Below are 26,822 nucleotides of genomic sequence, written 5' to 3'. Positions count from 1 at the left end.
CCTCTGAGAAAGTGCCCTGCTTGAATTACACATAAAGTAAATTCCCAGAGAAATTTGGCCAATGATGTGGAAATTTCACGAGCATGAATTAGGGATACTCTACAAAGTCGGTAGACTTCCGGCTTTGCCACACCTGAGCAATAAATATGCCTTTCTCAGCCCTCAGCAGGCATGCATATGCCAGCCACACCTTCACCTATATTTTATATCTCCTCAGATACAGAAATCTGAATCTCAGCTGTTCCTTTTCTTGCTAAGCCTGTTAATCAAAACACAGAGATTCTACAAGATGCAGTTAAAAGCCAGATTGGGCAACAGAAGAGATCTCAATTAGTCTGTATCAAGGCCCTGAAGGTTAATTAGTTCAAAGTAAGCAATGGATAGCTATGTAAGTCCTAGAGGAGATCAACCCTGGCTGCTCTTTAGAAGGCCAGATCCTGAAGATGAAACTCAAATACTTTGGCCACCTAATGAGAAGGAAGGGACTCACTGGAGAAGAGAATAATCCTGGGAAAGATTGAGGGCAAAAGAAGAAGAGGACGACAGAGAACGAGGTGGCTGGAAGGAGTCACTGAAGCAGTCGGCGTGAGCTTAAATGGACTCCAGCGGATGGTAGAGGACAGGAAGGCCTGGAGGAACGTTGTCCATGGGGTCGCGATGGGTCGGACACAACTTTGCAACTAACAACAACAAGAAGCAATGGATACCTATGAGGTGTTGGTCTGGTGCTACTAGAGATACTAATGCATAAAAGCCTACTTCTACTATCACGGTTTATTATTATTTCAAACCTCCATTTCTGAATGGGAAAGACACTATCTCCTAACTGTTTTGAATCCATCTTAAACCCCCCTGAATCCTAATCTTGGCTTTTTTGGCAGATCTACAGTAGTTGGAACTCAATCCGTTATGAGTCCCAATAAGTTTATATATCAGCAAGTCCATAACGTTGGCAAAGAACCATCATACAATCAGCACTGTCCTTTCTAACTAATTATCCCTTCTGGCCAGTTGCTAGACAGGCAGAATTAATTGATAGCCAGCAACTGATTGTTTATCCTATCCACTCAAGTTCCCCTGGTCTACAAGGAAAAAGCCTGGGAAATGAAAGTAGCTTAATTTTTACCAGAATTGGGTCACTGGAGGAAAATTAAGTCCCAAGTATTAATTGGCTCCAGTTTTCCAAGATACAGTTTCAGGTCAAAGTTCCATCAAAATAATTCAAAATTACGAGGGGGAGATGCGATTGTGCTCCGTAACTTTTCTGTAAAATGTGATACAGCGACGAGAATGGTGCCACACCAATCATTATACACCTGTCCTTTTATTGATACCAATAACATAACTTTCCATTCATTTGTTGGTGTTTCATGTAACGTTTGCATCAGAGGTGGGTTTCAGCAGGTTCTGACCTGTTCTGGAGAACCGGTAGCGGAAATTTTGAGTAGTTCGGAGAACCGGTTTGCATGCTTTTTGCATGAAAAACGGACAAGCTCTAACATCAGATTAAACGACAAGGTTCCATCTTTATTCAGTTTCTAAACTGCACTTTTTGGCTTTTCTCTTGTGAACTGCCGTAGGATCATCCCTGAGGAGATTCTAGCCGTAATCAGCAAGCATGGACAGACTCCGTTTCCCTTGTTTTCTTTTCTCCATGCCTGAGACATCCTGGTGGAATCTCTCCCCATGCTCATCACACAGTGCCCCACAGTTCAAAGTTCTAATTCATCTAATCAAAATATGTAAAATTAACACATTTTATTTTGGAGGTTGATCATTTCCCAAAATTTGTAGACCAGTGAAATTCTCCGAGTCTGGGCTGAAATGCATCTTCCTTCTTTTTTTTTAGAAAGAAGAAACAGAATTCATCGTTAGAATTTCCTTTCTCCCATACTACAGGTTTTTCGGTACATACATTTATGAACAATACCTTTCTCCTTTTTTGCAACCAAATTCCACAGTCAGCTTGAGGGGTATTGCACAAGAGAAGATGGGTTATTATTTTTGTACTAGCTGATAACCCGGCGTTGCCCAGGTTGTTTTTTTTTTTTAAGAACCAATTCCCCTTACCAGAGGGAGCCCCCTTGTGGAGTACTGTGAAGCCGTTACCATGGCAACTCCACCGTGCTGTACAGTAGAAGCCATTTTAAGACACAACAGGCTGTATCTTAACAGAACTTCAATCCAAAATGCACACTAACACTGTCAAAAGTACTGTGATTTGACACTATAGATATAATTCATTCCTTTTCATTTCAGAGGCCCAGACATTCCAAAGTTATGCTGAAACATACACACACACCGAGGGATGTTAGGGGTATCTTACCCCCACAGTATTTCTTTCCAGAGAGTAAGTCATCTATGTACCAAGTTTGGTTGAAATTGCTAGAGGCGTTCCAGAGTTATGCTGGAACATACACAAACACACAGAGTTATTTTTATATATATAGAAGATATATTTAAAAAATGCATCAAAACCCTCAACATGTCATAGCAATAAACCTGGTTACCAAACTTCTAATATTAGTTGGTAATGAGTTTCTTTTCCTGTGTTTCTCAACCTGAGAAACTTTAAGTGGTGTGGACATCAACTCCAAGAATTTCACATTCAGCATTGCTGGCTGGGGAATTCTGGGAGTTAAAGTCCACATTGCTTAAAGTTGCTGAGGTTGAGAAAGAATGTACTAAACCATGCCAGCATATTGCTACAAGAAGAGCCCAAGAAAACGTGAGACAGATCATGTTGAAAGCCTCCTCCTATGGGCACAGCCTGCCCACTCTAATGTGATGTCAGCAATCTGAGCAATGCACCCATAGAAAGCAGAACTCTGAGGCAGGCAAATTCCTCAAAGAACAATTCATTGGATACATCAGGTTGGCACAATTGGTAAAAGCCGACTCTGAATGTTCCCGCAGCTTTCACCTAATTAAAAAGTAAAAGTTTCCCCTTTCCCCCAAGTCACGCTGTCCAATCAAGGTGCTGGCTGGTTGCTTGGTTACTTTACTCCTCCTCTGGCCAGCCCCATCTGTGAGAATGTCCTTGGTTCCCACAGGGAAACTTCATTGTTTTGGCTACAAAACCCCATCTAGCTATTTCCCCCCCCTCCCTCTGTTGCGTGGCAACCCTGAAGCCTCCAAGATGGCCTCAGCCAGGTTCATTTCAGGGTTGACATTTAAGGCAAAAATAGACTAGCTACTTTGGAAGTTGCATCTCCTGGCTCAAAAGGAAATGTTTTTGTACAAGAAAAAAAAGTGGAAATAGCACAAAGAGAAGTAATAATGAGAGTTGCCAATGCAAACTTCATGCAGTTGACAGGGGACTGATGTTCTCCAGGGTCAGGGCAAATAATAGAATAACAGAGTTGGACCTTTGAGATCTTCTAGTCCAACCCCCTGCTTAGGCAGGAAACCCTACACCACTTCAGACAAATGGTTGTCCAACCTCTTCTTAAAAACTTCCAGTGTTGGAGCACTCACAACTTCTGGAGGCCAGTTGTTCCACTGATTAATTGTTCCCAGTGTCAGGAAATTTGTCCTTAGTTCTTGGTTGCTTCTCTCCTTGATTAGTTTCCATCCATTACTTCTTGTCCTGCCCTCAGGAGCTTTGGAGAATAGATTGGCCCCATCTTCTTTGTGGCAGCCCCTGAAATATTGGAAGACTGCTATCTTGTTACTCCTTCTTTTCATTAGAGTAGACATACCCAATTCCTGCAACCGTTCTTCATATGTTTTAGCCTCTGCCCCCTAATTATCTTTGTTGCTCTTCTCTGCACTCTTTCTAAAGTCTCAACATCTTTTTTGTATCTAGGCGGCCAAAATAGGATGCAATATTCCAAGTATAGTCTTACCAGGCCATTATAAAGTGTTACTAATACTTCATGTGATCTTGATTCTATTCCTCTGTTAATGCGGCTTAGGAATGTGACACATAAATTCCTACGTTTACTGAATGTAGAAGACACTAGACATGTCCAACTACTGTGTTTTCCCGAAAATAAGAACGGGGCTTATATTAATTTTTGCTCCAAAAGACGCATTAGGGCTTATTTTCTGGTTAGGTTTTATTTTGGGGGGGGAAAATACAATACTAAATGCATCCATCTGGCTGACAATCTTAATCGGGGCTTATTTTGGGAGTAGGGCTTTTATTACGAGCATCCTGAAAAATCATGCTAGGACTTATTTTCCGGTTGGGTCTTATTTTTGGGGAAACAGGGTACAAATCTTCCAAAAACATTCATGGAGACTACAAAATCTTCCTAATTCTTGCAGCAAAACACTATGATAAGTTAACAGTTTTCAAATTTCACGACTGGGCAGCAAATTATCACTTGAACGATTGCTAAACTGGAGATTACGGTTTTCATATTCTGCATTGAAATAACCCATGTGGCTTAGGTTGCTGCACATTTGTAACTTGGGCCAGCAGAAATGTTATTTCCTCTTCCCTTTCAAGCAGCAAAATGTCTTCCTGGGCCTGAGAGATCATTTTTCAATCTGGGCTACATCCCTTGGCTGTCTTGAGATTTGCCTGAGAGTTTGAGCAGAGGGGAAAGTTGATAAGACTTGAGAAGAGGTTGGCAGAGGATATGAGGAAAGATGAACCTTTCAGCCAAGGGTGGGATTCAGCTGGTTTGGACCAGTTTGGGCGAACCGGATGTTAATTTTAATTTGGTTCGCCGAACTGGTAGTTACAAGGACTGGCTGACTCCGCCCACCCTGCTCCTCCCCTCCCTGGAGTTTCCATGCAGTCGTTTTGGATGTGAGGTAAGTGCAGGGCCCGCATGGAGGCTCTGGAAGGGCAAAAAATGGGCCTACCAGAAGTCCGGAAATGGCCTCCGGTAACCAGGGGAGGTTGTTTTCACCCTCCTGGAGGCTCGAGGAAAGCCTCCAGAGCCTGGGGAGGGCGAAAAACTGGCCTACCGGAAATACCGGATGTCCAGAAACAGGCCCATTTCTGGCCTCCAGAGGGCCTTCAGTGCCTGGGGGAGGCTGTTTTTGCCCTCCTGGAGGCTCGAGAAAAGCCTTCGGAGTCTGGGGAGGGCGAAAACACTCCCCCACACACACACCGTGGTGCAGGAGGCTGAGTAGGCCACACCCACATGCCCATGCCCATCTAGCAACTGGGCAGTGAACTGGTTGCTAAAAATTTTCAATCCCACCCCTGCTTTCAGCGAAGTATGGTCTCTTCTACCTGAGGAAAACATCTGAAGCATGCTGGGGAAAACATAAGACGTTGGAGTAGAACGAGCCAAGTTTCTTGGCAGTTTCTCTCCTCTCTTTCATTACCTGCAGAGTTATCTTTAATTTGGGGGCTAAGGTTTACCTCATATAGGATAGAGAACACGCTACTACTACGATCAACCTCTTTGTAGTGCAGAGCTGTCAGTTGCAGCCAAATCTTCCTTTGGCTTAAGGCAACTTGCATCTTTTAATTATTCTGTGGCAAGATAGCACTCACCTGTCTTTTTTAAAGGTGGGGTGTTACAGCTTGCACACTGCTCTCTGGATTGCTCCATTTTTGATCAGAGTAGCCTGTGTGAGACTCAGGAAGATGTAGTCACTGCACTCAGGGCCTTCCTGGTTTAGGTTTAATACTAATCAGTGAAAGGCACCGGAAAGTCTCGGAAACTTACAAGTATCTCTAGGGCACTTGTCTAACCTGTGAGACACCTTTACAGTTCAATCCCTCAACCTCATCATTCAAACAAAAAAAAATTAGTCCTGCAAAGGCTCTTTCGTGTGATCCTCCTCAGTCTGTGGGAGATCTCAATCTCACAGCATGATATCATCTGCTTTACGCTGGTTCCCTTGATTTTTTTTAATGAGCAGCAATTAGAACTTGAAACAGATTTATAACTTTATCTGTAGGTTCAGGAAGACCTATTTTGTATCTGAAGATCAGGAATACAAACCATCAACATGTCATTACAAAATTAATTAGGCCTTGAATTTTTAACTATAGGAAGAAACAAGCTACCCTGCCAAGTACTTCCCCAATTTAGTCCTTTCCAGAATTCCCAACAACCTACAAGTAGGATGATGAAAGCCAGGCATTTTGACTCGGGAAATCCACGGGCCGAGATTTTCTATAAAATGTCTCAAACTTGTTCTAATAGAGTCGTTATCCTGATGATAGTCCTGAGGCATTTGACATCTGGCCAAAGGTACAAGGATTATGCATGGATTACTGTATTTTTCAGAGTATAAGATGCACCGAGTATAAAACACACCTTAATTTTAGGGGAGGAAAATAAGAAAAAAGCTGATTGGCAGTGGATCGGGCTCCCAGAATACCCCCAATCAGCTGTTCCAAGGGTGAATTTTAGCAACAGGTTCCTTGGTTGTGAGCTCTGTGCCTTGCTTTTTTTTTTTTTTTGCTTTTTTTTCTTGCCTCTGAAACTTCTGAAACTCCGTTTCAGAAAAAACTTTCTTTCCTGCCTCTGAAAGCCTCCGAAACAGAGCTTCAGAAAAAAAGCCTCTGAAGCTCTGTTTGGGGGCTTCTTTTCTGAAGCTTCGTTTCTGATGCTTTTTTCAGCCTCTGAAACCTCCGTTTGAGAAGCTGGGCGGGGCTACATTCAGAATATAAGACACACCCAGATTTTCACCCTCTTTTTTGGGGGGAAAAGGTGCGTCTTATACTCTGAAAAATACGGTATGTTGAGAGCAGTGGTGGGTTGCCCCCGGTTCAGACTGGTTTGCAAGAACCGGTAGTAAAACCGGCAGGAGGCCCCACCTACCACCCCGGATGTCATCATCGGCGATCTGCGCATGCACAGAAGCACACAATCCCATTGCGAACCGGTAGTAAAAGTAAGTAGAACCCACCCCTGGTTGAGAGGTCTTCTAAATCAGCTTTTCCATGCTAAATATTCTCCAAATGTATGAATGAGCTGCGGTGGTGCAGTGGTTAGAGTGCAGTACTGCAGGCTACTTCTGCTGAGTGCCGACTGCCGACTGCCTGCAATTTGGCAGTTCGAATCTTACCAGGCTCAAGGTTGACTCAGCCTTTTATCCTTCCGAGGTCGGTAAAGGAAGGAAGGAAAGAAGGACTCCAACTAGTCCCTACCACAAAGAGGAAGCTATAAAAATGGAGAGAATAGAATTATGGACTTAGCTAAATGGGCCAAAATGATTTAATCTGATTTTATCTGGTTTTTTAAATTTTTTGTATCTATGTTATTTTATTGTTTGGCTGTTCACCGCCCTGAGTCCTTCGGGAGTAGGGTGGTATACAAATCAAATAAAACAAACATAAAACATAAAACATAAATGGAGTTTAATTAAGATCTGGCAAATTAGAATTAGTATTTTTTTCCCCCTCAGTAATAATCTGGAAACTATATCAGACTTTTCTGTTTTTGGAGGCTATGTACTTTGCTCTCTACTTGTGGAATTCCTTTGGAGTGATCATTATGGTGTGTTTACATTTTCAGGATGAAGGGGAACAGTAATAAAAAGAAAAGGAAATTAAAGTCCTCGGGGTAAAGGCCCAGTCCCAAAAATGATGAAATGATCATCAGGCTCCAGAAGCTATTTGGTAATCATTCAAAATTTATTATCTTATTAGTTCTCCCCACCCAGGAAAGGAAAACATTATTTATAGCCATGGAAACGAAATTGTTTTATATTGAAGACAAGACACAGAAATAAACGGCACAGAGTAGCTTTGGAGAGAAAGAAAGGGAAGAAACAGTAAGATGAATAGAGATATGAAAAAGATGCAAAGTTATATGGTTTTTACTTGGAGACGACAGAATTGAATGAGATACAGGAACAGATGAGAAAATGATTAAAAAATTCTATAGTTATTTACTTGCAGTTAAATTAGAAGAACAAGTAAAAGAAATAATGATAGCATGGGCAAATTTTTTGGGATATACAATAGAATTAGATAAATGGCACCAATTACGGGAAAGAAATTACAAATTAACAATGGCTACACCATATAAAGAGAATTTGTATAAAATGTTTTATAGATGGCACATATCACTAATACACTAATTATTTGTGTATAAACCTCCTATAAGGGGCCGATTCACAATAAGGCCTCAAAACAGTGGTGGGTTCCTCCCGGTTCAGTCCGGTTCCGCCGAGCCGGTAGCGGTGACGATATGATGTCACCGAACTGGTTCTGCCCCCCAGCTCCCCACCCCCCACGTTATTCTTACCTTTTATTTGGCCCCACCCCCAATCTATTGCTGCCTCCTGAGTCCCAGCTGATGACTAGAGGGAAAAAAACTGTTTAAACTCTTGCCGGGGCTTCAAAGGGCCGCCCTACAGCTGATCAATGTTAAAAGAAAACAAATGAGTAGATTGGTGCCTGCAAAAATAAATGGGTAGACCAGTGCCTGCAAAAATAAATGGGTAGATCAGTGCCTGCAAAAATACATGAGTAGACCAGTGCCTGCAAAAATAAATGGGTAGATCAGTGCCTGCAAAAATAAATGGGTAGACTGGTATAGCTCTGCAAGCAGTTAAAAGCCTGGTAGACCAGTACCTCTGCTAAATCCTAAATAACTGTCACATGACCATCAAGCTGTGCCCACAGAACCAGTAGTAAAAAAATTTAGAACCCACCCCTGCATCAGAAGGAAGTAGTAGAAGTCACAGATTGCAAATGAGAGTACACTTCTGGATGTTTGAAGCAGGGCTTCTATATTCAGGGACGTTTTATTTTTATTATTTTTTTGCAATCATATCGCTATATACAAAGTTGTTCTACTTTTCTTTTAAGTTGTGTCTCTGTGAATGAGTAGGATCCAATTACGTTTGCCATCGGTATTGGATTTTGTGGTATCTATCAATGCACGCTTGCTTTTCTGTGCTAAGATTTCTACAGGTAGTCCTCAACTTACGAGGAGTCCAAAATATATGTTGCTAAATGAGAAAAGCTTCTTCGCTTCTCATCCAAGAAGTTTCTTTAGCTCTTGGATGAGAGAAGTGAAACATCTTCCAAGAAAAACCAGAAAGTCCAGTTGCCTCTTGAAAAAGCACCTTTGGGACAACTATGACCTGGATGTCTGAGAATCTCCATAGACATTGAAGGAGAAGGTTTGGTTAAAAAAAAGTTAAGCCTTAAATAGCTCTAGCCACAGATATTATTTGGAAGACTTGAATCTAAGCACAATTGCCTATGGTTTATATCTAATATCACAGATACTTGACTTGTGCCTTAGAGGTAGAACTGAACGCGAGGCATTGCCTTTGAAATGGTCCTAAGATGGCATCTCTCCAAGTGTGGGAGGATTTTCCTCCGGTGGGGTTGCCAAACCATGATGGTTTGCATGACAGTTTGAGCAGAAATGTTGTGTTAATGAGGCTCTTATTTGCCTTGAGCCCAATGAGGTTGGAAGGCGTTGTAAATCAAATAGCTGAGATTTACAAAGGCTATCAGAAATGAAGTATATTCCCTCGGTAGGATGAAAAAGACATGGAATAAATATGAAACTTTTGATTTCACCCAAAGCAGCGGAAGTGTTTGAAACAACAATTGGGGGGGTGGGATCCCATTAGCTTGGCTGGCGATTAGAAGCTTTGTGCACAGTTCAGCAACTTGATTCTTTCTGGATGAAAGTGTTTCAGTGCCTAAGGAGATTAAAAAGGAAAGAGAAGAAGCCCCTTTGAAGAAACCACAGAAGTGGAGAGAGAGCTAGAGAGATGCGAATATTACGGAGAGCTTTGAAAACTTGCCTTCAAAAAGACCCAGCATTTCCATTTTGGAGAGCTCATCACTCTTTGATCCAGAAGGCTGATTTATTCACAGATATTAAATGCTGCGGACCTTAAAGGGGAAATAGCTCAAGAAGGTGGCCCATCTCAAAAGGAAGACACGGAGAAGAATCAGATAATCAGCCCCAGATTGCTGTTCTTTTTTTCATCCTCAGCTTCAGTTGCCCTTCCTTGCCAAATGGTTCTTGTCTTGATGTGTCCAATTTACCAACATTCAGAGTTTAATTTACATTTTCTAGGGCTACACGTGGAAGGAAGGGGGAATGCTTGTTTAATATGTTTATTAGATTTATATCTTCTCCTGGTAAAGGTAAAGGTATACAACAAAAGTGCGTATAGTCAAGGCTATGGTTTTCCCAGTTGTAATGTATGACTGTGAAAAGTTGGACAATAAGAAAGGCTGAGTGCCAAAGAATTGAGGCCTTTGAACTATGGTGTTGGAGAAAACTCCTGCGAGTCCCTTGGACTACAAGGTGATCCAACCGGTCAGTCCTAGAGGAGATCAACCCTGACTGCTCTTTAGAAGGCCAGATCCTGAAGATGAAACTCAAATACTTTGGCCACCTAATGAGAAGGAAGAACTCACTGGAGAAGAGCCTAATGCTGGGAACGATTGAGGGCAAAAGAAGAAGGGGACGGCAGAGAACGAAGTGGCTGGATGGAGTCACTGAAGCAGTAGGTGTGAGCCTAAATGGACTCCAGAAGATGGTAGAGGACAGGAAGACCTGGAGGAACGTTGCCCATGAAGTTGCGATGGATCGGACACGACTTTGCAACTAACAACAACAACAACAAAATCTTCTCCTGGAAATCAGGGGAAGATACATAGCACTTTCTCCTCTGGTTTGACTCTTCAAAATTGGTGCAACTGAGAGACAATAATTAGTGTGGTAAGGATGGTCTTGAACTTGGATCCCACTGGTACTAATCCAACATTTTTAACCACAGTAGCACAAACTTTAATCTGTGCATATTCTTAATTCCAGGTTAAATTTTTGAAACACTGTTCCAGATCTCTATCCATTGATTATGTCTGTTGCTTAATTTGACATTCATTCAATGAAGTTAGAATCTGATCCTTACTGGTGGCATGGAGATGGCTGTAGTAGCAATTGCTATTTTCCTTTGATTTGCAGCTTGGCTTGATTGCTCTGAGAGGAATTAAAAAATGGCATCAAATAGACTAGTTGTTTTATTCAATAAGATTTTTTGAACATTTAACAGGGCAGGGTGCATTATTTGGCCATTTTCCTGACTGCATCATGCAGTTCTCCTGCTTTGTTGATGGAATTATGTAAGACTGAAAAAAATGCAGAAACAGGACACTCTGACATTCTGGCCTTGACACCTCCCTATAAAAGGTGCAAGGGAGGTGTGATTGCTTAGCAGTTAAGAAGCTGAGCTTAATATGTGAGTGCAGCAAAATTGCGCAAACTGATTACAAAACTAGACATGATCGAGTTGCTAAATTAGTCCACTGGTCACTATGTAAAAAATACGACATACCTGTATCCGAAAAGTCATGGGAGCACAAAGTGGAAAAAGCTACCGAAAATGAGATGGTGAAGATCTTGTGGGACTTTCGAATACAGACGGATTGTCATTTGGAACACAACATACCAGATATCATGGTTGTCGAGGGCCGAAGCGTACAGTTCAGTGGTGGGTTGCCCCCAGTTCGGAGCAGTTCGCAAGAACCGATAGTAAAACCGCCGGGAGGCTCCGCCCACCAAACCCGAGGTCATCAGGAAGCTTCTGCACAAACCCCCTTGCGAACTGGTAGTAAAAGTAAGTAGAACCCACCCCTGGTACAGTTTATTGACATCGCTGTACCAGGAGACACCAGAATCGAAGAAAAAGAACTGGAAAAAATCACAAAATATCACGACCTGGCCATCAAAACTACATGGCTATGGATGAAACATGTAACAGTGATACCCATTGTCATCGGGGCCCTTGGTACCACGTCCAAGAATTTTACAAAACACATCAAGAAACTGCAGCTCCCTGCAATAACACCAGCGGAACTGCAAAAAAATGTGCTACTCGTAACATCATATATTTTAAGAAGATACTTGGTTGATACCTAGGACTCTGGCAGCAACCTTTATCAACCATTAGCACCAGTCAATGGTATTTGTGGCACATTTTTAAATGATCAGTTGACTGAGTTTCATGTTTAGTGAATAAAAGAGATAATAATAATAATAATACCCATGTTTTCCCAAAAATAAGACCCTGTCTTATAATTTTTGAACCCCGAAATAAGCACTTGGCCTTATTTTAGGGGAGGTCTTATAATTTTGGGGCGCATGGAGCAAGATGAGGCTCCTCTTGCCGTTTTACGTTATTTCCAGTTCTGTCTCCTTAACCCTAAGCAGAGGAAATGGCGGGGACCGGCTGCACATGCGCTTAAATATTTTTGGGGGAGGGTTTCTTTTTGGGGGAAGGGTTTATTATCCAGGGAGGTCTTATTTTTGGAGAAACACGGTATCTAGGATGCTGGCAGCAAGCTGTATCAACCATCAGTGCAGGAGTGGGTTCTACTTACCTTTACTACTGGTTTGCAACGGGGCCGTGCGTGCGTGCATGTGCAGAAGCTTCCTGATGATGTCAGGGTCAGTGGGCGGAGCTTCCCGCCGGTTTTACTACCGGTTCTATAGAACCGGTCCGAACCGGGGGCAACCACCATGGCATCAGTGCCAATCAATGATATTTGTGATACATTTTAAAATGTTCAGTTGACTGAGTTTCATGTTTAATGAATAAAAGAGACAACAACAACAACAACAATTGAATCCTCTACAATTCCAGAACTCCTCAAACAGTCTCTAAAAGGAGGTCTCCTTCGTATCTCAACTGTCCTACAAGGGAAATTCCATGCCAAGGCTTTCCAACGCAAAGCAATACCACACATTACCCATGAGTATCAGGTTGCATACCCAGGATTCATTAGCCACTGAGGCTTTTCACCATGACATGCGAGGGAAAAAAAATCTGGATCACCTATGACCCGCTTTGTTTTTAAACAAACAAATAAGCAAGCAAACAATAACGGAGCATGGAGGAATAGAAAGAGACAATTAATCCTCATTTCGTTGGTCTGTCAGTCACGGTACTTGTGAATCTGAATTGTGTCAAAGGAACAGCTTTGCTATGTTTTCCTAAGCACATCATAACCCCTTCTTTGTGGTTTGGGAAAAATTTCTATTTGTAATCTTTTTTTTTTCTTTTTTCTTTAGCTGCATGAGATATCAGTTATGTGGTATAACAGCACAGATTCCTGATTTAGCATCTTAAGCTCGTGTCCTTAACCAATCTGCCATACAGCTAAAATGTTTCATCTTCGAATGTGCTTCATCGGAGATTTATTTAATGATCTCCAAAACATTTGCCATTTGCTATTAGTTCACATTTCTTCATAACTCTTAGAAGCAGAGGCCAGGCCAGGCCAGATTTGTGGCAATGCAGAGTAAGATATTTCTCCTCTATCAGTTAATCACATTTCATGGTGTTTATCTCTTTGAAAGATTTTTAAGATGGTTTTGAATGGGGGTATCAGTGTACGATCAGTGCAATAGAACATCAGTATGTAACACAAAGCTGCATATAAACAAACCAATGTAAAAAATCCAGCATTAAACTTCAACACTCTTATAAAGACATTATAAAGTCCCTTGGATTGCAAGGCGATCAAACCGGTCAGTCCTAGAGGAGATCAACCCTGACTGCTCTTTAGAAGGCCAGATCCTGAAGGTGAAACTCAAATACTTTGGCCACCTAATGAGAAGGAAGGACTCACTGGAGAAGAGCCTAATGCTGGGAAAGATTGAGGGCAAAAGAAGAAGGGGATGACAGAGAACGAGGTGGCTGGATGGAGTCACTGAAGCAGTCGGCGTGAGCTTAAATGGACTCCAGAGGATGGTAGAGGACAGAAAGGCCTGGAGGAACGTTGTCCATGGGGTTGTGATGGGTCGGATACGACTTCCCAACTAACAACAAAATAAAGACATTAGCGAAGAATCAATATTATCTGTTTAAAGCAGGGGTGTCAAACTCAATTTCATTGAGGGCCGTATCAGGGCTGTGGTTGACTTGGGGGGTGGGGAGCTGGCTGGGTGTGGCTCAGAGGTGGGTTTCAGCAGATTCTGACGAGTTCTGGAGAACCGGTAGCGGAAATTTTGAGTAGTTCGGACAACCGGTAGTAAAAATTCTGACTGGCCACACCCCCATCTATTTTCTGGCTTCCAAGTCCCAGCTGATAGGGAGGAAATGGGGATTTTGTGGTAACCTTCCCCTGCATTGGGGATGGAATGGAGATTTTATAGTATCCTTCCCCTGCCATGGCCACCAAGCCACGCCCACCAAGTAATGCCACGCCCATCAAGTCACGTCCACAGAACTGGTAGTAAAAAATTTTGAAATCCACCACTGGTTGACTGGGTGGGTGTGGCAGCCTGGTTGGGCGTGGCTGACTGGGTGGGCGTGGCCAGCTTGACACCAGTCTCCAAACTGCTTGCATGTTTCCTCTTTGCATTGGGTAGACCAGGCCGAAGTGACGCGGGCCCGCCCCTTACATTTTCTAGGATGGCCTCGCGGGCCGGATCCGAACACATCGCGGGCCAGATCCAGCCTGCAGGCCTAGTTTTGACACGCCTGGTTTAAAGTATGTTTTTTCACAAACTTGGCAACTTTAAGGTGGGTGGACCTCAACTCCCAGAATTCCCTGGCCAGCACATGGGCAGGGAAATTCTGGGAGATGAAATCCACTCATCTTAAAATTGTCAGGATTGAGAAACACCAGTTTAAAGTCTGATTAAAGATGGCGGCATACAGTCTGTATATAATAAAGCTGTAGCTGTAATCCTAAATATGTTTTTTTTGGGCAGGAGGAAGAAATAAGCAGGAAGAAATAAGATTGCAGTGCAAGAATTCCCATCTTTAAATACTGGAATCTAAAGGACTGCTTTAGGAAGATAAATAAAATGTTCAAATGCTTGGCTGTGCTTCAAGCTGTATTTCTTTGCACCAAGGACTTTCCTGGACCTCTGAGACAGTTCAAGATCTTTTGGTTCTCTGAATAGTCAAAATGACCTTGTTTAAAGTATAAAAAGAAAAATCATGGAAAACTGTCTGACCATTAAAGGGGCATCTAATCTTGAAGTGGGCTGCAGCACTCTGTTGAATGATAGGGTTCAGCTTTCAATCTATTCACTAGACAGAATGCAGCTATATTTAGCACAATAATTCTTGACCTTTATTAAATGTTTGACTGGAAAATTACCTCCAATGGATTTAAAATATACAATATGGCAAGCCAGTTGATCCTAAAGCAGGATTTCAGAACCAGCTATATTATGCCACTCTGGTGCGGAATGCAAACTTAAAGGGGGATAAAAATCTGACTGTAGGAAACACAACTTTCATACCATATTAGTAAATTACTATCAGAAAAAGTACATTAAGATTGATATGATTCTATATAAGTCAGGATACCAAAGTTAAAAAATTGGTTAAGGAAGAAGGAATAACATAATAGCTTCTTTTTTATATATGAATCATTAAAAAAGCAAAAAAAAGTGGAATTAAAAATGGCAGAACGGAGGAACAAGTTCTTTACAGGGTATGGGAGAATAATTAGTTCCTTTAAAAAAAAAAGAAAAGCAAAACGAAAGCAAATTATTCCCCAAAGAAGGATTTGGAAATAGCCTAAAATTCAATACACAGATTTAATGGCTGGAAAATTAAACTCCAGCAGGCCTAATTGTCTTTTGGCAGCCTACAGACGTTCTCTGTAGATTTAATAAAAACAGGGTTAAGAATTGTTCTTCTGCAAAATTTAGCCAGATGCTTCTCTCTGTGTATGTGTTTTACATAACTGAGGCAAAAACTGTTTAAGGCAGTTAAGTGTGATTTGATTATTAGACGTTTTTGATAACACAATGGAATAGCAGTGTGCAAAATTGAGTATTTATTGAAGCAGGAACGCTGTTTTCCCCAAAATAAGACATCCCCTGATAATAAGCCCAATCGGGCTTTTGAGCGCATGGCAATAAGGCCATGCGCTTATTTCAGAGTGTCCTATGTCCTATTTCACTTAACCTGGTGATTTGCACTTCTGGCTCCCAATAGACATTAGACTAAGTGAGGCCCATACCGTATTTTTCAGAGTATAAGAGGCACCTTAGTTTTTGGGGAGGATAATAAGAAAAAAGCTGATTGGCAGGTGGATCAGCCTCCCGGAATACCGCCAATCAGCTGTTCCCAGAGGTGAATTTTAAGCAACAGGTTCCTTGGTTGTGAGCTCTGTGCCTTGCTTTTTTTTGCTTCTTTTTTCTGCCTCTGAAACTTCTGAAACTTTTTTTCCTGCCTCTGAAAGCCTCCAAAACAGCTTCAGAAAAAAAGCCTCTGAAGCTCTGTTTGGGGGCTTCTTTTCTGAAGCTCTGTTTGGGGGCTTTTTTTCTGAAGTTTCGTTTCTGATGCTTTTTTCAGCCTCTGAAACCTCCATTTGAGAAGCCGGGCGGGCCTACATTCAGAGAATAAGACGCATCCAGATTTTCACCCTCTTTTTTTAGGGAAAAAGGTACGTCTTATACTCTGAAAAATACGGTAATTAAGAAAATTCCCAGTTGTTTCTTTGGACAGTTATTTATTGCTAATACTTTGCCAGAGTCAAGTGGAACTACGGGGAACAAGCCATTATGGAGTTTCAAATGCAATTAGGACTGATTCTCATTTGTACAAATATTCTTTGATCATGCAAGATTTGATCACTTGCAACTGAATGTCTGTATGGAAAAGCACCGCAGGAAGTGACATCACGCAAGACTTCAGTTTATGATGCAGGTATAATCTAAAATGACTACCCTCCTCCGCCATAAAGAGCACACTTGGAATACTGCATCCAGTTTTGGTCGCCATGATATCAAAAAGATGTGGAGACTCTAGAAAGAGTGCAGAGAAGAGCAACAAAGAGGATTACGGTACTGGAGGCTAAAACATATGAAGAACGGTTGCATGAACTGGGTATGTCTAGTCTGATGAAAAGAAGGACTAGGGGAGACATGATGGCAGTCTTCCAATATCTCAGAGGCTGCCACAAAGAAGAGGGAGTCAAGCTATTCTCCAAAGCACCTGAGGGTAGAACGAGAAGCAATGGGTGGAAACTAATCAAGGAGAGAAGCAACCTAGAACTAAGGAGAAATTTCCTGACAGTGAGAACAATTAATCAGTGGAACAACTGGCCTCCAGAAGTTGTGAATGCTCCAACACTGGAAGTTTTTAAGAAGACAACCATTTGTCTGAAATACTAGGAGCCTGAGTGGTATAGGAGGCTAATGCCTCCTACTAAGGCAGCATTTAACATCCAGCTGCCTGCAATTACTGTGAGTTCAATTCTCACCAGGCTCAAAGTCGACTCAGCCTTCCATCCTTTCTAAAGTAGGTAAATTGAGCACCCAGTTTGTGGGGGCAATAAGCTGACTTTGTATAAAAATATACAAAAGTATGAAGGCTATTGCTTAACGCATTGTAAGCCGCCCTGAGTCTCCGGAGAAGGGCGGCATAAATAAATAATTTTTTTTAAAAAAAAATTAATAGGGTTTCCTGCTTGAGCGGGGCAGGACTAGAAGACTTCAAGGTGCGTTCTAACTCTGTTATTCTGTTGTTTTATGAACAAATGGTCAAATCTTCAAGCAGGAGTGGTTATCATGGGAAGGAGGCTCAAATCAACCCCCTCAGTGGTTCAGTAAGAAAATGGGATAGTAGAAATGGATCAACCAAATAAACCTTCTTTATATTATCTTAATGAGAGCACTTTCTGCTTCTTACTGCTTCTGTTTCTTGAGCATATACAGGGCCCAAACATACATTTTCTTGTGCCTGTGCAAACTTATAAACATGGATTTAAACAAACTGCTAACCTCGCATCACGATCATTCCATACCTTTCTGCATCAATAGCAGTAGCACTTACACTTATATATACCTCTTTACAGTGCTTTACAGCCCTCTCTAAGCGGTGTACTGAGTCAGCCCCTTGCCCCCAACAATCTAGGTCCTCATTTTACCCACCTCAGGTAGGATGGAAGGCGGAGTCAACCTTGAGCCTGGTGAGGTTTGAACTGCCAAATTGCAGGCAGCCGGCAGTCAGCAGAAGTAGCCTGCAGTACTGCACTCTTATTGTGGTCCACCAGCAGCCTGCGGAGCTGGCAGCGGAGTCGGACAGTGAGGAGGCTGGGGAGGACCATGGGATAGTCCTGGAGTCAGGGGAAGGCCCGGATGAGAGCTCTGCATCTGAGACAGAGATGGGGTCAGGGCCATCTGGGAGTTATGCGCGGACTCCGGAGCCTCCAGAGGTGGATAGCAGAGAGGCAGAGGAACAGGAGGAGCCTGTTCCTAGTGCACGCATGTGAAGAACTGCCAGAAGGCATGAGCAGCTAAAGCAAAAAGGACGACTCAGGAGTAAGGCCAGGAAATGATTGGCCCCTCCCACAAGGCTTAAAAGCAGCAATGGCTCTTGGGATCTTTGTAGGAAAGCAACATTGCTACATTTGTTTCTTGTTGGCATCTCTTGCTTCTGAACTTCATGGGGTTTTGCCAAGAAAAGCCTTTGGCAAGGTGCCAAAGAAGACAAAGGTTTGTGATAAGGCCGAAGGACTGTTTATGAAGGATTTGTTTTGGAACTAATTTGGACTAAGATGAGAATGAAGTAATTCTCAGCTGTTCTAATAAAATATGTTTGTTTAGGACTGATTGTGTCTGGTAATAACTACTTGGGCCTAGGTCACAACAACTCTAACCACTGCCCCACCGTGGCTTAATAATAGAAAATATGTGTTTTCTGCTATCATTGTGTATTTTTATTGTGGGGCTTTTATTATCTTTTTTTAACATAATACTGAACCTGAAGAAACATTCTACAAAGTGATATTTTTTTAAAAAATAGCGCCTCCATAAAGATCTTGCTCTGTTAATATTCTGATTTCTTTTGAATTATGTTATCTGACTAACACATCTTCTATTAATCAGAGCCTGGCATGTTCTTGCATGTCGGAATATATGCCTCTCTTTATCTCCATATTCCTCTGCATGTGAAGCCTGTTTGTCAGCAGAAAACTGAGTTGTCATCTTTTCGACGCTTTCGGTTTTTTCTTTTTTCAGCAGTCTTTACAGTGATTTGAAAGACTGGAGAAGGATGGAGAGATGTTAATCTTCTCCACTTCGATCGCTTCTGAAGGCTGACGGTTCTCCTTTGTTGCACGGCAGGATTCATTTTGAAAATTGGTGGTTTCAAATTTTTTTACTACTGTTCTGTGGGTGTGGCTTGGTGGGCGTGGCTTGGTGGGCATGACAGGGGAAGGTTACTCCAACATCCCCATTGCCTACCGATCAGCTGGGACTTGGGCGGCAGAGAACAGATGGGGGCAGGGCCAGTCAGAATTTTTACTACTGATTCCCCAAGCTACTCAAAATTTCTGCTACCGGTTCTCCAGAACTGGTCAGAACCTGCTGAAACCCGCTTCTGGTGTTGACCCTCTATTACTGCAGGTCCACCAGTAAAGCCATTTTCCTTAGTTTCGGGATCCCTTCAAAAGCTCTGTATTAGTGTTCCTGCAAATATCAGAATACGTCAGGGGTGTCAAACTCGATTTCATTGAGGGCCACATCAGGGTTGTGTTTGACCTCGGGGGGCTGGGGGGCATAGCATGGCCAGGGCGCATGACCAGCTCAATGTCACTCATCAAGGCTCCATTTTCGGCCATGAGGGCCTCCTGGAGCCCTCTGTCAGCGAAAACGAAGCCCGGGAAGGCCGCATGCAGCCTCCCTGGGCTATGTTTTTTCTGGCAGAGGGCTCCAGGAGGCCGTCATGACCGAAAATGGAGCCTGGGCCGGCCGCGTGCAGCCTCCCCAAGCTCCTTTTTCAGTGGCAGAGGGTTGCAGGCCATAGAGGCCAAAAACAGATAAGTGACATTGAGCTGGCAATGTCCTCTGGCCACGCCCCCAGCCCCCCGAAGTCAAACACAACCCTGATGCAGCCCTCAATAAAATTGAGTTTGACACCGCACGCGGTCCTCTCAAACTCCGTTTTCGCTGGCAGAGGCACCGTGGGCCAATCCTTCGCTGTTTCCAGGGTGGGCCCACGGGCCAGATCTAAGCACTCCACAGGTGGGACGCGGCCCGCGGGCCTTGAGTTTGACACCCCTGAAATACCTCAGTGCATATTCCGGAGAGAAGGGAGAAAGGAGAAAAAGGACCTCCTACTACCACATTATTACTTGAGAAACATCTTGAGAAGCCATTACAAGCCATAAAAAGACTCCCCACCCCATCCCTAATGGTGTTCGTAATGTACAGGCACAAGTGCATCACTTAAGAGTCAGAAGAACAATGCATTTTTGGTCTGCTGCGGTTGACTGCTTGGCTCTCTGCCCTGCTATTTCATTTCCCAAACTTGTTATTAGAGTACAAGTTGGAACTTCAAACTCTGAATGAGATGGGTTGAGAGAAAAGATCTTTTTTTTTTTCCAGAGTCCAGCGTTCAAAAGCCACACATGGTAGAACTCTCGTACGGATGAGAAAAATTAACAGGACTCCTGAATGTACTGTACACTTATTTTCTCTTTCACAAACACGCACAACCCCAAATCGACATTGTAAGGCTTAGGTCACAATTCTCTAACTTTACTCTTTTAGCTATGTGGGGCAGGGGTGGGTTCTACTTACCTTTACTACTGGTTCACAACGGGGCTGCGTGCACGTGCTTCCTGATGACATTGGGGTTGGTGGGCGGAGCCTCCCGTCGGTTTTATTACCGGTTCTTACAAACCGGTCCGAACCGGGGGCAACCCACCACTGATACAGGGCTACTAACTCCCTCATTCTTAGCTTTCCATCTTTCCATCTCAATGTCTGTATATATATTTTTTAACTTGTTGGCGAAGGCAAAACATGTTTTTGATTTTATAGTTGGAAAAGAGGTTGGGAAATATATTCAAATGGTTCACGTATATTTGTGGTGAGTTAGTCTTCTAGCAGCGTTTCTAAATTAGGAGTTATTTATACTTCTTTAGCATCTATGATTTAATTTCACTGGTTGAATAACCAGAGGTTTCTCAGAAAAATGCCTCCCAGAGCGGCCTTCCCTGGGGAAAGTCTCAATGCTGTTCAACTTTGGTGGTTTTAAAATATGTGGACTTCAACTCCCAGAATTCCCCAGCTGGTATTGCTGGGTCAGACTGGGTTGGGTTGAATTTTGGGAGTTGAAGTCCGCACACCTTGAAGTGACAAGTGGAGAAAGACTGCTCTAGGGAAATGTAAGATTGTAAAGATTTACATTAAATCACCTGGGATTATCCTTGGTAAAATGGGCAGCCGGGGTGGGATTCAGCCTGTTTGGGCAAACCGGATGCTAATTTTACATCTGGTTCGCTGAACCAGTAATTGCAAAAACTGGCTGGCCCTGCCCACCCTGCCCCTCCCTTCTCGGGAGTCTCCACGTGGCCTGTTTTCGATGCCAGGTAAGTGCAGCATCCACGTGGAGTCTCTGGGAGGGTGAAAAACAGGCCACCTGGAAGTTCCGGAAGTCCGGAAACAGGTGTATTTCCAGACTCCGGAGGGTCCCTGGAGCCCAGTGGAGGCTGTTTTTGCCCTCCTGGAGGCTCGAGGAAAGCCTCCGGATCTTGGGGAGGGTGAAAACGACCCCCCACCATGGTGCAGGAGGCCAAGTAGGCCATGCCCACCATGGCCATGCCCACTCAGCAATTGGGCAGAGAACCGGTTGCTAAAATTTTTGAATCCCACCCCTGTGGGCAGCCAACAAACAAAAAAACAAACATTTACAATATACTGGCAAATTAGGAAGGACTGGAGTCCTGGAGATATTGCAGTCCATGGGAGAGAAGGAGGACAAATCACAACTCCACCATTGTGACACCATGCTTCCAATTATGTGACTTGCGTACTTGTGTCAAGATGTTATGACATAAGTACTATTTATTTATTTATTTATTTATTTATTTATTTATTTATTTATTTATTTATTTATTTATTGGTACAATTTATATGCCGCCCTTCTCCGGAGACTCAAGGTGGCTTACAATGCGTTAAGCAATAGCCTTCATACTTTTGTATATACCTGCTTAGTAGGGCTTTCGCCCCCCCCCCCAAAGTGGTGTTCTTTTTTATACAAAGTCAGCTTATTGCTATGACTAATGCCAAAGGCGCACGGAACGCTGTTACCTTCCCACCAAAGGGGATCCCTATTTTTCTACTTGCATTTTTTACGTGCTTTCGAACTGCTAGGTTGGCAGAAGCTGGGACAAGTAACGGGAGCTCACCCCATTACACGGCACTAGGGATTCGAACTGCTGAACTGCCGACCTTTTGATCGACAAGCTTTTTTTTTCTAATTGAAAACAATTAGACTTACTTAAATAAATAAAAAATGGATTTGCAAGAAGGAATGCATCAGAATGTTACAGAATGTGATGCGGCCAATACATGAGGTCCCACTTGCCAAGGTATCCTTAGCCTGTTGGGAGGAAAAGAAACCACATTGGAAGGGATTTTTGAAAAGTCACGTGATAGAATGCAATGAGGAGGTGGATCTGCAGGACTCCCTGCTTGGATTCCTCCTCCTTGCCTGGCTGGGAATTTTCCAGCAATTCCTGCATCATTTATCTCCTGCTAGATGTGATGGACCATATACTATGTCAAGGTGATAATTTAAGAGCTGACCAGCTAATGAGTCAGCAGGGTTTTTTTGGTTGTTATCCCTTTAAGAGCCTGTGTAATAAGAGGAGGCCCTGCTAGAGTGTTTGGTCTGTTCGTTGAGTTTCTTCCCTGCTGTAATTGCTGTTTGTTTAGATACTGCTTGTAGCATGTGTATGTATAGTATTTCTATATTCCTATTGTAGATAAAAAGCACTATTTGATACAAACCACTGTTCACAGTACTTGCTCCTGGGTTGATACATGTGATAGATCTATGCACACTCTGACATACTACTTCTCTCCAGCTCTCCAGTTCTCCAGCATACTGTTTCCTGACTCAGCAGTTTCATTTCTAACATGTGTAGCCTTCAAGATCGTCATTCCACACCATCAGCTACATTGGCTCGGATGGTGAGATGTGGAGTTCAGCATCTGGATGGCTTAATGAGGGGTCTCTAAATAAGGGGCTACTAAGACGCTGAGCTTGTCGATTGAAAGGTTGGCAGTTCAGCGGTTCGAATTCCTAGTGCCGCGTAATGGGATGAGCTCCCGTTACTTGTCCCGGCTTCCGTCAACCTAGCAGTTCGAAAACACGTAAAAAAATGCAAGTAGAAAAATAGGGACCACCTTTGGTGGGAAGTTAGCAGCATTCCATGCGCCTTTGGCATTTAGTCATGCCAGCCACATGACCACAGAGACGTCTTTGGACAGCGCTGGCTCTTCGGCTTTGAAACAGAGATGAGCACCGCCCCCTAGAGTCGGGAATGACTAGCATAAATGTGTGAGGGGAACGTTTACCTTTTTAACTAAGAAATCTAAAAAGTCACTTTCACAGACGGGTTCTGAACTTGAAGTTCATCGTATGAACTCCCAATGTTAGTATTTGGGACTGTCTCCGAAGCAGCTTAACCAGTTCTGCCAGTCTTTCCATTACTGTGTTGAGTTTCAGAAGAGACCAGCTGTTTCATCAGCAACAAAAGACGTTTGGCATTTATCCTAATGTGATAACAAAGAGCTTTACCAGGATGTTCAGGATTGCTTTTTTAAACAAAGTAAGCTAGGGAGCCTCCTGAGGAATTGTCTTGGTGCTAAGTCCAGGCTTGCCAAATAAGGAAAGAAGCATTTCAGTACTGTAGTATCTGTAAAAAATTTTTTGGCGTGACTCATATTTTGTAGAACAGCTGTCCTTCAAAGGGCACCTACCATATATATTACAGTATGTTGTTAGAAGGGCTTCTAGCAGGGGTGAAATCCAGCAGGTTCTAACAGGTTCTGGAGAACCGTTAGTGGAAATTTTGAGTAGTTCGGAGAACTGGCAAATACCACCTCTGGTTGGTCCCAGAATGGGGTGGGAATGGAGATTTTGCAATATTTTTCCCCTGGAGTGGGGTGGGAATGGAGATTTTGCAATATCTTTCCCCTGCCACACCCACGAAGCCACGCCCACAGAACCGGTAGGGAAAAATTTTGGATTTCACCCATGGCTTCTAGATAGGGAAGGCTGATGCAGAAATTGATAACCCTTCAATTTCTCTTGCAATTACCGTGTTTACCTGAAAATAAGACTGGGTCTTATTTTCTTTTGGGTCCCAAAATAGGCCCTAGGTCTTATTTTCAGGGGGTATCTTATTTTTTCCCCATGTACAGGAGGCCCACTTCTTCTGCTTGCTCACGATGGGCTTATTTTGGGAGGGGGGTAGGACTTATATTAGGCACATACATAAAAACCATGCTAGGGCTTATTTTCAGGATAGGTCTTATTTTCAGGGAAACAGGGTATTAGATTACAGGAAAGACCGTAAAGATGTATTCTCATATAACTGCCTGATTTGGGACAGCAACCAAACAGGACAGTTACAAACTCCAACGGATAGTGGAGTTTGCAGCAAGAAAAATTGCAACCAGCTTGCCCTTCCATAGAAGACCTGAATATTCCACAGGTCAGAAGGAGGGCTGAGAAGACATCTGCAGACCCCTCACATCCGGGACATAAATTGTTTCAACTCCAGCCCTCGGGATGGCGCTGTAGGGCAAAACAACTAGACACAGAGACAGTTTTTTCCCTCGTGCCATCACTCTGCTGAATGCCTAATTTTCGCAGTTCTGTCTAATGACTATGTGTATATTTACTCCTATAATGTGGCTGTAGGGTTATTATTTCTCCTTCTTTATATCTTCTTTACTTCTCCCTTTTATTGGTACAATTATTATTATTACTATTATTCTCTCTGTTGCTTTGTGTGTACACTGAGTGTTTCTGCACCGGAAACAAATTTCTTGTGTGTCTACACTTAGCCAGTTCAATTCAATCAATTCATTTCAGTTCAGTTCAGTTCAGTTCAACACAACACAACTCAACTCAACTCAACTCAACTCAACTCAACTCAACTCAACTCAACTCTTCAGTTCAATTCATCATAGTTCACTGAGGCAAGTGAGCATCTGTTTTCTTATCAAGTCAAGGTCATTGAACAAGGTTGCCCCAGGCTTTCCTTGTCTCACTAGCAGCAGTACTAGGAGCCATGGTAGCTCATTGGTTAGACTGCAGCATTGTAGGGAAACTCTGCCCACTACCAGGAGTTCGATCCTGACTGACTCAAGGTTGACTCAACCTTCTATCCTTCCGAGGTCAGTAAAATGAGGACCCAGATTGTTGGAGGGCAATAGGCTGATGTTTGTAAGTCATTCAGAGAGTGCTGTAAAGTCTTTAAGTCTAAGTGCTATTGTTGTTGCTATTCTAGAAAAAGGCTTAATCAATGCCCCTTGGCAAGGACAAGCTTATGCTGTACATATTTCAGAATAAAGCTATGGTCTTCCCCCAAGGAATGACGTATTTTCTATGGAATGGAGGTTTTCTAAAATGCCTACATCCCTCACTATGCTGTCCATTACTGTGTCTCCGTTCCACATGACTGTGTAGTAGGAGATGATCAGGCTGAGCTTGAGGGAGGGGTCAAACGTGTCATCAGTCTCGAGTTCCTTCACACCCACAAGAGATCGAAGTCCAGCCCAACTTGAATCCGACCGACTCTTATCTACCACCTATTTGCCTTGTAGTTATGGTTCTTTTAGAGCAGGGGTATCAAACTCAAGGCCCACAATGTGGTCAGATCTGGCCTGCAGGGCCGTCCTGATCTACCCACTCCGAAGAGGAAAGATCAGGCCAATGTAGCTTCAGCCCGGTCTACCCAATGCAAAGAGGAAGCATGGCAGCAGTTTGGGGAGTGACATCAAGCTGGCAACACCAGTGGTGGGTTGCTCCCGGTTCGTACCGGTTCGCAAGAACCGGTAGTAAAAATTTGTAGTAGTTCGGAGAACCGGTAATAACATTGGCTGGCCATGCCCCTGAACCGGTCCCCGGCCCAGTCGCTGCTCGCTTACCCCGCCCACCTCATCAAAGGCTTTTTTTTCTTTTAAAAGCATTTTTTCTACAACCTCTTCGGCCAAAAAAAAATGCTTTTAAAAGTAAAAAAAAAAAAATGGCCACACCCACCCAGTCACATTACCCCACCACCAAGCCACACCCACAAAATAACCCACACCCACAGAACCGGTAGTAAAAAAAATTAGAACCCACCCCTGGGCCACACCCACCCAGTCGGCCATGCCCGCCCAGCTCCCCGAGATCAAACACAGCCCTGACGCAGCCCTCAATGAAATTGAGTTTGACATCCCTGTTTTAGGGACCTTCGTTTTGCAACAAATCCTGATATTCATTTGAACTGCCTGGGTTTCCCTGATTTCCACGCTTGACAGACAAAATTGTAATGGTGAAATACTTACTGAAATGATCTCATGAACCTGGATTGGATCGCATCCCAAAAATCAAGAGACACCAAGACAACTTGGATTTAAAACTCCATTACTTATTCCAGAGCACTCAAACATTAATGATTAGGCAGGTGATTTCGCTGTTTATGGTATGGTTCTCTATTCTTTTCAGCAGGGATTTTTTTGGGGGGGGGCGAGGAATGAGGAAAAAGTGAAAGCGATTCCAAAGCAAACATTGAATTACACCTGTACCCCATTAGATTATAAATACCAGCAGAGGAAAAAAATGACTAAAATTACGACTCCATGTTTCACTGCAATTTTTTTTTTCTTGCTAACACATTCCTTTCTTTTAACAACTAGAACCAAATGAGTATCATAACACATAAATAATGCTCCCTTGATAAAGGACGGCAATAAAATGGAAAGGGAAGCCTTATACATCAACTGCAAACTCTTCAAAGAACACCCGGAGGGTTTCAAATATGACCGATACATTAAATTGTTAATTGTCCAAATCTTTCTCTCCCTCTCTCTCTCCCTCCCTCCCTCCCTCTCTCTCTCTCTCTCTTTTCCAAGAGGGAGAATTTAACTGGATGACATTAT

The 26,822-nt window shown here is 43.0% G+C and overlaps 1 protein-coding gene and 1 long non-coding RNA gene across 6 annotated transcripts in view; one reads left to right on the top strand and one right to left on the bottom strand.

The window, feature by feature from the left end:
* Window positions 1-26,822, bottom strand: part of CFAP299 (cilia and flagella associated protein 299) — a 297,677-nt gene that overhangs the window by 37,929 nt on the left and 232,926 nt on the right. The gene's annotated exons all lie outside the window — the stretch shown is intronic.
* On the top strand, window positions 6,221-14,738 carry LOC148112549 (uncharacterized). The gene is made up of 3 exons (XR_015729202.1): window positions 6,221-6,813; window positions 7,437-7,540; window positions 14,622-14,738. It is a non-coding gene; the product is annotated as an uncharacterized LOC148112549 (long non-coding RNA).

Source organism: Pantherophis guttatus, chromosome 8 (assembly GCF_059756535.1).
Source record: "Pantherophis guttatus breed Tessera chromosome 8, ASM5975653v1, whole genome shotgun sequence".
Classification (NCBI taxonomy): domain Eukaryota; kingdom Metazoa; phylum Chordata; class Lepidosauria; order Squamata; family Colubridae; genus Pantherophis; species Pantherophis guttatus.
Note: the sequence above shows the minus strand (reverse complement) of the source record. Positions and strands in the feature narration are given on the sequence as shown.